The sequence below is a fragment of the Saccopteryx leptura genome, chromosome 6, assembly GCF_036850995.1.
Source record: "Saccopteryx leptura isolate mSacLep1 chromosome 6, mSacLep1_pri_phased_curated, whole genome shotgun sequence".
NCBI classification, from domain to species: domain Eukaryota; kingdom Metazoa; phylum Chordata; class Mammalia; order Chiroptera; family Emballonuridae; genus Saccopteryx; species Saccopteryx leptura.
In genome coordinates, this window is record NC_089508.1 from 156,451,943 (window position 1) to 156,463,454 (window position 11,512).

General features: G+C 41.4%; 1 protein-coding gene across 2 annotated transcripts in view; it reads right to left on the reverse strand.

The window, feature by feature from the left end:
• The window catches only part of SAR1B (secretion associated Ras related GTPase 1B), a 31,526-nt gene extending 20,443 nt beyond the window's left edge, over positions 1-11,083 (reverse strand). The window contains exons 1-2 of one of the 2 annotated variants that reach the window (XM_066344199.1): positions 10,925-11,054; positions 6,349-6,492 (exon numbers count right to left, since the gene is read on the reverse strand). The gene's annotated coding sequence lies outside the window, so the exon portion shown is untranslated. Of the gene's footprint in view, positions 1-6,348; positions 6,493-10,924 lie in introns of both variants that reach the window. The other variant, XM_066344198.1, reaches the window with a different exon arrangement.
• Between the last annotated feature and the right edge of the window lie 429 nt (positions 11,084-11,512).

Here is an 11,512-nt window from a genome sequence, read left to right on the forward strand (position 1 = left end):
TCTCACCCTTACTTAAACTAACATGAGCAGAAATTTGTTCTTTCAACCAGCTGATTCTGATTATGAGAGTGATTAGCAAATTATGAAGTTTCATGTGTCAGTAACACAAGAATGGAACAAGCTTTACTACCTCATACACCTGAAACCTGTATATTTTTCTTAACTAGTGTCACCCCAATAAATTCAATTTAAAAAAATGAGATCTACAACAGCAACATATTTTTATATAAGAATCCAATATCTTAATTCATGTTTTACTCAAGTTGAAAATTACACCTCCTTCTACTATTCTCATTCTAGGTCATGTAGAACTGAAACTTGTAGGCAGAAAAAAATATATACAAGTGGTTTATCTCTTTTTAGGTATCATATGTGTTTTTCATTGAGAATCATAGGTTTACCAGTGTGATCACTTCATAAGCTATATAAATGTCTAATTACAGGGCTGTATACCTGAAACTAATGCCGTATTTCCCCATGTATAAAACACACCTTAATTTTGGGGCCTGAAATTTGAAAAAAATGTATTACATAAAGTTATTGAACTCAAGTTTTATTCATCATAAAATTCATACAACTCCCCATCACTGTCAAACTCCCATCCATTAGCTTGTCCTCATCTCTGTCTGATGATGAATCACTGTCTTCATATATTGCCTCATCCTCAGTTCCATCTATGGCATTTGAAATGACACAACCACTAATATAAGATGCACCCAGTTTTTAGACCCCACATTTTTTTTTTTTACAGAGACAGAGAGAGAGAGTCAGAGAGAGGGATAGAAAGGGACAGACAGACAGGAACGGAGAGATGAGAAGCATCAATCATTAGTTTTTCATTGCACGTTGCAACACCTTAGTTGTTCATTGACTGCTTTCTCATATGTGCCTTGACCGCGGGCCTTCAGCAGACCAAGTAACCCCTTGCTTGAGCCAGCGACCTTGGGGCTCAAGCTGGCGATCTCGGGGTCTCAAACCTGGGTCTTCCGCATCCCAGTCTGATGCTCTATCCACTGCGCCACCGCCTGGTCAGGCTAGACCCCCCCCACACACACATTTTTTGAAAATGTGTTCATCTTATACATGGGGAACTACATTATATGATACATCAACTGTGATTTAAAAAGAAAAAAAAAGGTATGAGATAGGGTATATAATCAATAATGTTGTGATAACCTATGCATGGTGCCAGGTGGGTACTGGAAATATCAGGGGGACACTTTGTAAAGTATATGACTGTCTGACCACTATGCTATACACCTAAAACCAATACAAAATAATGCTAAAAGTAAACTGTAATTAAAAATAAATTAATAAAGAATCGTAATCTTGACTGTAGAGAATCAAATAAAGCAGTGGTATCTTAAGATATTTAACTCAATACATGTTTTCTGAGCTCATATTAAACTGAAGGTCCTAAGCTTAACACCATGGGGAGTACAAATACTGATGATAAACATGAATCTCTCAAAAAGGTAATAGTCTAGCATGATAAATTAGCTAAATAAGTGTGATTTAACTGAAAAATGTTAAAACTGAATAGGATATTATCAAGGACAGTAACAACTTATCCTATAGTGTTTCAAGATTTATACAACAACAAAAAATTTCCCACATTGTAAATCATAAGCTACAAGTGGATTAAAGCATGAAAACAGAGTAATAAAAATAAATAATGCAACAGAAAGAGGTATAATATGTATTGCTCCCAAATCCTGCTTGACTTTAAATCCAAAGTCCTATTCCCATAGTTCTATAGCTACAAGGTGCAACTAGGAAAAGGTTTCTTGGATAACGTTTAGCGCAAATCTTGAAGACTGAGTAAGTTTGCTAAAAGGCTGTGAAGGTTAAACCACGTACAGACGTATGAAACTGAAAGGGGACAGCAAAAGGTTAGGTATCCTTAGATGATGATTGGGGTTAGGGACCTGCAAACAGAGTAAAAATCAGCTGGTCTCATAAGTGAGGCAGGAGCCAGAGTAATAAACAAGTCTGAGATAATTCTAGGCATCTGGTATTCATGCTTGCTACCTGTATATATGTGCATAAGAAACAATGCCAAATCAATCTTTCAATTTAATAAAACAAAAACCAGCTACCATTTATTAATCCCCAGGAGCAGATGGTATAGAGATTAAGACCAGGACCTCTTGAGCCAGGACTTTACCACTTACTATCTACCTGAGGCAAGCGACTTCACTTTCCTTGCCTGTAAAATGGGGATAACAGTAGCTACCTGAGATGGTTGTCGTGAAGATTAATTACTACCCACGAAGCACACAAATCACTACCACACATCTGGCATGGAGTAAGCATTCAATACTAGCTGCTGTTATTTCTCCTACTATATGGCCCACGGTACTCAGTACTTTACATACATCACCACTAACCACCCCAACAACCTTTAAAAGTAAACATATTACTGTTCCCAGTTTTCAGAAGAAACTAGGGCTAAAATAACTGAAACTTAACTATTAGTGATCAGCACATCTAAGTTTCAAATCTGGGTCTTTCTGACTTTCATGTCCATGCCCCTCCCACGTAGTAACTCTAAAGCTTTATAACAAATAGTTTTAAAGGTTAAAATTGGCCCTGGCTGGTTGGTACAGTGGTAGAGCGTCGGCCTGGCGTGCAGAAGTCCTGGGTTCGATTCCCAGCCAAGGCACACAGGAGAAGCGCCCATCTGCTTCTCCACCCCTCCCCCTCTCCTTCCTCTCTGTCTCTCTCTTCCCCTCCCGCAGCGAGGCTCCATTGGAGCAAAGATGGCCGGGGCGCTGGGGATGGCTCCTCGGCCTCTGCCCCAGGTGCTAGAGTGGCTCTGGTCGCGGCAGAGCGACGCCCCCTGGTGGGCGTGCCGGGTGGATCCCGGTTGGGCGCATGCGGGAGTCTGTCTGTCTCTCCCCGTTTCCAGCTTCAGAAAAATACAAAAAAATAAAATAAAAAAATAAAGGTTAAAATTTGCTTAAAGTATTATGCACCATTTTTTAATCACCTCAGCTCATGACTCTGAGATGTAATCCTTCTCCCTCACATCCCACATCCAGTTATTCCCCAATTCTATCAATTTCTGTGGAGAAACCTCAAACTTTCTTTGATTCCCACAGGTGTTACCTAGTCAAGAACCTTATGTCTCATTCCTAAATTGCTAACTTAACCTCTAAATCTGTTTCTATCCATTCGTACACAAACTTCCAGAATGGTTTCATCAAAATGTCATCTTGAACTTGTTGCATACAGTCAGGGTGACTATAACTCCCCGTTTGCGGGGGTCAGTCTCAGCAGTTATCTCAGTGTAAGTATTAATATTGCTTCCTTTCACTCTTTAAAGAGTCCTGATTTAAGTGTGAAATGATGTGGCCACCCCATACATGTGGATGAGACCCACTGGAGGTTTTTAAGCTGAAAAGTGATTCAATCAAACTCCAAGTCTATTATTCCAGAACTTCCACTATCTACATTTTAGCTACTATTCCAAGCTTAATAAATTTTTTTTTTTTTTTTGTATTTTTCTGAAGCTAGAAACGGGCAGAGACAGTCAGACAGACTCCCGCATGCGCCTGACCGGATTCCACCCCGCACACCCACCAGGGGCGACGCTCTGCCCACCAGGGGGCGATGCTCTGCCCCTCCGGGGCATCGCTCTGCAGCGACCAGAGCCACTCTAGCGCCTGGGGCAGAGGCCAAGGAGCCATCCCCAGCACCCGGGCCATCTTTGCTCCAATGGAGCCTTGGCTGCGGGAGGGGAAGAGAGAGACAGAGAGGAAGGAGGGGGTGGGGGTGGAGAAGCAAATGGGCGCTTCTCCTATGTGCCCTGGCCGGGAATCGAACCCGGGTCCCCCGCACGCCTGGCCGACGCTCTACCGCTGAGCCAACCGGCCAGGGCCAGCTTAATAAATATTACTTCCCCACTTATAGCATTCCTGGGTCAAAGTAAACCGCTTGCAATTCACCACTGGTGACCTGTATTTTACCACCTTAAAACTTCTACCCACTGTTTTTCCCAACATCAGAATGTTCTCCCACCACCTCTGCCTAAAGTCTTCCCACCTCAAGCACCAGCCAAATGCTGTGGAAGAAATGAGTCATCACTTGAGATGGCCTTTACAGGACAGATGGGGTGGAAGAACCAATGGAACCCTGGAAGGGTACAACTAGAAGAGACAGTGGCAAGTAAAAGGAAAGAAGTTAGCCCCATCACATACAGCAGTAGAGATGCCACAGCTGGCTTTGGTGACACAGAGACAATTGCTGAGAGCATGAGCAGCCTCCATTTATTTCCAAACTCTGATTTCCAGTCTCCTCTCCTCCCCACCCTCACTCTCCAGCAATGCTTAACTTTAGAGAACACTGAGGGAAGGAGAATTAGGGACTTGCAGGGGTGCAGTGGTACCGGAGAGCCTATGGCCAGTACTTCCAGCACAGCAGAGCTGAGCTCCATGACTCATTAACTGTGTGACCTTGAACAAGTTACAGGTTTCTTCTGCAAAACCTCTCAGGGTGTTGTAAAGATCAATGAGATAGGTTGCACCAAGGAAGTCCTTAACTAGCTGCTGTTGCTGAGAAGTGAATGGAACAGGAAGTTAATAGATGAAGGCAGTGAGGAGAGAATTCTCTTACAAAAAGTTTGAAATGAAATGAGGGAAAAATGAGGTTTTCTTCTTAAGGAAGGGTGAGGCTTGAGTATGCTGATACACTGAAGGGAAAGAGCTAGTGGAAAGGAAGAGGTTAAAGATGAGAGAGAAAGAGAAGGAAGGAGTTAACCAAAAGGGGCAAAGTTTCAAAAGGGGCCTAGGCTGAGAGCACATCTCTTCCTCCAAGCTTACAAGGAAGACAGGCCAGGAATGTACAATGGAGGTGGCAGGAATATGACTCCAAAAGTGAAGAAGGGTGTAGAGAAATCTTGAGGAGCAGAGTGAGGATTAGAATAGCTACTGTGGCAGAAAGATCAAGTTAAGATTGGTAAAAACAGCCAAGTGCTCGGCTGGGGTTGAAAAACACAGCAGTGCCGATCTGCACTGATTTCCAATCTCCTCTCCTCCCCACCCTCACTCTCCAGCAATGCTTAACTTTAGAGAACACTGAGGGAAGGAGAATTAGAGACTAGCAGAACAGAAACTTAAAAAAAGACAAGGGGAACAGGAAACCGAGAGTACTGTGAGAGACTAAAGTGATCTGATCAGAAGCTCAGGCTGAGTGAAATAAAGTTATAAAAGCAGGTGGTATAGGGGGATGGGGATCGACAGCAGGGTTCTCAAAATATAGAACAAGGAGAAAAGGGGGAAAGCCTTTAGTAGTAAAACAAGCATAGATGTAGTCAAAGGGTGAGAGAAGTGGAAGGTGGACCATAACTGTGCCAGCAAAGTGGAGGAGAATGTGGGGTTCAAGAATTTAGAGAGGCCCTGGCCGAATAGCTCGGGTGGTTAGAGGGTCGTCCCCATATGCCCAGGTTGCAGGTTCCATCCCCCATCAGGGCACATACAAGAATCAACCAACAAATGCATCAATAAGTGAAACAAGAAATCAATGTGTGTGTGTGTCTCTCTCTCTCTCATCAATCAATAAAAATTTTAGAAGTTAAAAAAAAGAATTCAAGAGAGAGTAAGATCTGGGTGGTGGCAAGCTCCAAGGCCTGGCTCTGCACAGACAGCTGGAGAGAACTAGAGGTGAAAGATATGGGAAACCAAACTAGAGGATACTCTGTCTACACTGACAGGCAGTAGAATCACCTACAAAAATGGAGGGCATTGCAATAGAAACGAAGACTGAATCAAGTGGCAAAGCCCTTACTGAAGATGACTATTGGTAGGTGAGAGTTATAAAGGCTGATGGAGAGTAGAAGGGGGTAAACCTTGAAGGAAAAAGGATTTTTTGCATAAGGATGGTACCTATTTGCTGCTATAAAATTTCTCACAAGAGAAATAATTTAGTAACATATATGGGCAAATATGCTTTAGAAGAAAATGAGTTATTTATATTTCTATAAACTAGTGGTTTCTAAGGACCTTAAAACAAGCTACCAGTCATTAGTCATTTTAAGTAGAGGTAAAAATGCCCAACTAAGAATAAAAGTTACTTAGCCACAAACAGATACCTGAGCCCTGAGAACAGGTTACACAACACCATGAACACTCTATTAAGACATGTGAAGAGCAAAGGTCAAGAACAAGGAAATATATACACGTCAGCATATTTATTTATTGCATGAACACCAAACAGGAAAAGGTTCTATGCAGTTCAGAAAAATGATCTCTCTACTGATATAACATGAAAATCAGTGCAAAGAGTGCAAAGGAAAAGAATCTCTCACATTAAAAATGAGTTTTTAAAGCCTTGTCCCATTCAACTTACATTTATGATTCCACTTATGTGAAATGTCCAGAATAGGCAAATCCTTAGAGTAAGTAGATCAGTGCTTGTCAGACAGGAGGGGAAGGGGAAACCGGGAGTGACTGCTAATGGATGCTGGGTTTCTTTCTGAGGTGATGAAATGTTCTAGAATTAAATAGAGGTGACAGCTGCACAACATTGTGAATATACTAAAAACACTGAATTGCATTTACAAGGATAAATTTTAAGATATATAAACTACTATCTCAATAAAGCTATTACAATTTTTTCAAAATTTTTTGTTTTCTTTCTTTTCTTTCTTTCTTTTTCTTTTTTGAGAGAGGCAGGAGGAGAGAGACTGGAACATAGAGTTGCTCCTATATGTGCCTGACTGGGGAATCCAAGCAGCAATCTCCAGCTCCAGGAGGATGTTCCAAATGACCAAGCTATCTGGCCAGGGCTGCTATTAAAAAAATTAAAGTCAGCTCAGGCTGGGTAGCTCAATTGGTTAGAGTGTCGTCCTGATAAGGCAAGGTTGCACATTCAATCACCAGTCAGGGCAAGAATCAACCAATGAATGCATAAATCAGTGGAACAACAAATTGATGTGTGTGTGTGTCTCTCTCTCCTTCTCCCTACCCTTCCCCTTCTCCCCTACTCCCTCCCTTCCTTTCTCTCTAAAAACAATAAAATTAAAATTAAAGTCAAATTAACAATTTTACATGGCCTTTTAACATTTACAACAAATTTATATAAGTATCGGTAATTAGAAGAACCATTTAGGTATAAACTTTAAGGGAAAAAATACATGAAATATAACAAAATACAAATACTCCAAAAAGTACTGCTGGTAGCAAACAGCTATAATAGTCTAAAGAGGTAAATATGACATCAGAGTAGGCTTATACAAGCAATACATTAATAACTTTGGGAAGTAAATAGAGTACCTGTGCTAGAATTTAAAAAAATAAGGATTTAACATGCTTTTTTTTTTTTTTTTTACAGAGACAGAGCAAGAGTCAAAGAGAGGGATAGATAGGGACAGACAGACAGGAATGGAGAGAGATGAGAAGCATCAATCATTAGTTTTTCGTTGTGACACCTTAGTTGTTTATTGATTGCTTTCTCGTATGTGCCTTGACCGTGGGCCTTCAGCAGACCAAGTGACCCTTGCTCGAGCCAGCGACCTTGGGTCCAAGCTGGTGAGCTTTGCTCAAACCAGATGAGCCCGCGCTCAAGCTGGCGACTTTGGGGTCTCAAACCTGGGTCCTCCGCTCTATCCACTGCGCCACCGCCTGGTCAGGCTAACATGCATATTTTTAAATACTGTTATTTCATTCTGGGAAAGTCAATCTTTCTGAGCCCCGGTTTCCTTCTGCATACAACGGGAATATCACCGGCATCAGAGTTGTAAGAATGAGTAAAGAAAATAATATACCTGAATACACCTTGAATACTATACAGTATAAGGGGGAATTAACTTGTTCAGACTAAGTTAATGGAAATTCAATGCCCAGTAAGTTAAGTGCCAGTTTTCAAATTAACTTCAATATTAATTTAAGAAAAAAAAACTTTTAAAATTTATTTCAGGGAGAGCGGAAGAGAGAGAGAGAAGAAACATCAATTTGTTGTTCCACTTACTTATACATTCAATTGGTTGACTCCTGTATAGGCCCTGTTGGGAAACAGACCCACAACCTTGGCTTATTAGGATGACACTCTAACCAACTGAGCTACTTGGCTAGGGCCTTAACAACTTTTAATATGAAAAGTTGTTCATGGTATTCTGATTTTACTTTATTAACACTGTCATTGACTGTCACCAGAAAAGACACTAGACGAGTTTCCTTCAACTCCAGATTTAAAAAGTTTCACTAAAAGAGATCAATCATAATTTTCTACCTAACCGTGTCAGGTTTATGACCATATGGATTCACTTATATGTGGAAACTTAAAGCAAAACCAGACTCATAGAAACAAACACCAAAGGGACGGTTACCAGAGGGGTGGGAAATGAGGTGGAGAAGGGAGTAGGTTGACAAGGAAAAAGAATAACATTAAAAAATGTACAAGAGCCTGACCTGTGGTGGCACAGTGGATAAAGTGTCAACCTGAAAACACTGAGGTCGCCGGTTCAAAACCCTGGGTTTGCCTGGTCAAGGCACATATGGGAGTTGATGCTTTCTGCTCCTCTCTTCTCTCTCTCTCTCTCTCTCTCTCTCTCTCTCTTTCTCCCTCCTCTCCCTTCTCTAAATTGAATAAATAAAAAATATTTTAGGAAAAAAAAAATGTACAAGATCCGGCCCTGGCCAGTTGGCTCAGCCGTAGAGCGTTGGCCTGGCGTGCCAGGGCACATAGGAGAAGCGCCCATTTGCTTCTCCACCCCCCCTCCTTCCTCTCTGTCTCTCTCTTCCCCTCCCGCAGCCAAGGCTCCATTGGAGCAAAGATGGCCCAGGCGCTGGGGATGGCTCCTTGGCCTCTGCCCCAGGTGCTAGAGTGGCTCTGGTCGCAGCAGAGCAACGCCCCGGAGGGGCAGAGCATTGCCCCCTGGTGGGCAGAGAGTCGCCCCTGGTGGGCGTGCTGGGTGGATCCCGTCAGGCGCATGCGGGAGTCTGTCTGACTGTCTCTCCCGGTTTCCAGCTTCAGAAAAATACAAAAAAAAAAAAAAATGTACAAGATCCATAAGATCAATATACTATCTGTAAGCTAACTTAGGAATTATACACACCTCTGTCTCAAACTGAACTAATAGAAATATAAAGAATACCAAAATCTCTTCTTGACCATGTTTTGCAGAAGTTCAGCAAGGCCCTGTACATTATTAAGGATGGACAGTAACAATGTTCAATGTTTCAAGACAACGCTGCTTTATAAGTATTCTCCCAGAAAATTGTTAGATTTTCATTCTATAGCATTTAAAGTTTTGAGTCACTGATGAAAATAAGAAACTCAAGAAAACATTTTAGGATTGAATGCATAGCAATCACAATAATGGAAAAGATCTTCTGGTTGATGTAATCAACAAAAAGTACATACTCAACTTTCCTAAGTGACACTCAATTGAAAGAAGGCTAAATCTGTGACAAATATAAACAATAGGATATTTGAAGAGTGAAAAAAGGGGGAAAAAACCTCTATATTATGAAGTAAGTTGTGAGTCTGAGTACTCACAACTTGTGTATTCTAAATTATGTATAGTAAATAAGCAATGACAAATTCAATCCTTAAAATACTTTTAATTGAAATTGTTCTAAAGCTATACACAAGGAAGAGAAACTTTCCAACACTGTGATTTTAAAATTATTTGGTTAGTAATGTTTTGCAGAGAAATAATTTAAATGAGTTTCCGTCAAGTGTACTTAAGAGGGTGGAGAAATAATGAATCATTACTATAGAATTCTGATTTGTAAGCTTCAAATGATGTGGCACTGATTTCTTTTCTGATAGCCTAATCTTTTGTCTCAATTCTTGCTTGAAGTGCAAGGAAAGGAAGGTTAAAATGTACTTATTTAAACTGTTAACCCTCATAATTATTGAAAACACTTCTTTACCATTTCTAAAATAAAGGCAACACCTTCCTTTTCTGCAAATGCAAAAAATACCAATGGAATAATCTTAAAGTTTTTAAAGTTCAAAATATTTTGATAACAAATGCAAATCCACTAAAACAATATTTACATATACAATTGCTTTGATACATCAGCACCACTAACCATTGACAAATTATAGATCTTCCTTTATTCCTCATCTGTAAAATAGAAATGATATTACCAACTTCCTTAGTGGACTGCTGTGTGCATGACTACCTCCTTACACATAGTAGTCAATAAATGTTCCTTTCCTTTCATTTGCTTCAACGTGACTTCCTCTTAACTGGTATTTAATACTGAGCAGAGAACATTCTTCAGAACAATACATGTAGTAATACAGATCTTGATATAAGAATATGCAAATAATATTGGATTTAATTTTTCAAGATAAAAGGATTTCTTCACATATGTTGCCCAATTTACCAAATACCTTAAATTTATGACGAGCTTGATTCTTTTAGCCAAAGATGTCAGTTTTAGCTGCTGTCAAAACAAATTTCTATATTGTGGTAAAATCTTGGAACATTTATAAACCATTAGTTTCCCCCTACTGCATCTTTTTCGCACTCAAATGGGACTTGGGCTATGGCAAGACGTTAACTACTACTAGTAAAGCTCAGTTTTCTCACACACTAATTGGGAGATCTGAAAACAAACAACAGCCGCGTTACAGCCTCTTGAGCTGTCCAAGATTCCCGCCGCCTTTTCCTTACCAGGTGAGGAAATTGAGGCCAAGGGGAAGAAAGGGTTTGTCTGCAGTTTAGTCATTTGGTTCTTTCCCGAAATAACCCACCACTTGACAGCAGTGTTTGACAGATGGCCACGCACATCAGAAAAGGAACCCATCCTGCCCCGTGCCTCCTGATTCCGGGGCAGAAAACAGGTGCCCCTTCCTCGCCCCGCCACCCGCAGGGACCCTGGGGGGGCCTAGACCCCCAAAGTGCACCTTCCTCGGGATCTACAGCTGCCGCCTGCTAGCTCTCCCGGGAGGACAGGCCGTCACTCACCTGCGATTGGAGAGAACACAATTCCTTAACTGACGTCCGCCCTACACCTTCCGAAACCCAACTGCAAAGCGCGATGGCCGCCGCTGGCCCAGCTCTCGTCAGCTCCTTCCGGACCGGCGGGTGCTTCACTCCTGATTGTCCTCAGGACTGGAGCACCGTGCGGTCGAAGTTCCATCTTCTAGAGGTTCCGCTGCCAATCCCTAGGCTGAGCACGCCCCTGCCGGCAAGGATTTGCCTCCCCACAGCCCAGCCTCCCCACACCTGCCAGAAGGGAATCGGGGAGCTCACGGTCCTAAGTAGAGAGGCAAACAGTGGTCCCTAACATGGGGAAAATGTCCGTGACATCATCTTTAAGGAATATACTTTTAATGTACATGTTTCTTTAATTGACAAGTGATTTACGAAATGTAAATGTTAAGATCATGTGTTGGATACTGGGTATTGAGCTTTAACAAGACTATCTTGACTCTGTTCATTGTTAGTAAATTAGCAATACCTTCCTTAAATGTTCTTAAATAGGAATATTTGGGAGCCTTGAATGCAAGTGTGATGACAGTACTTTCAAGACTGCTCTTTTGAGAAGGCCCA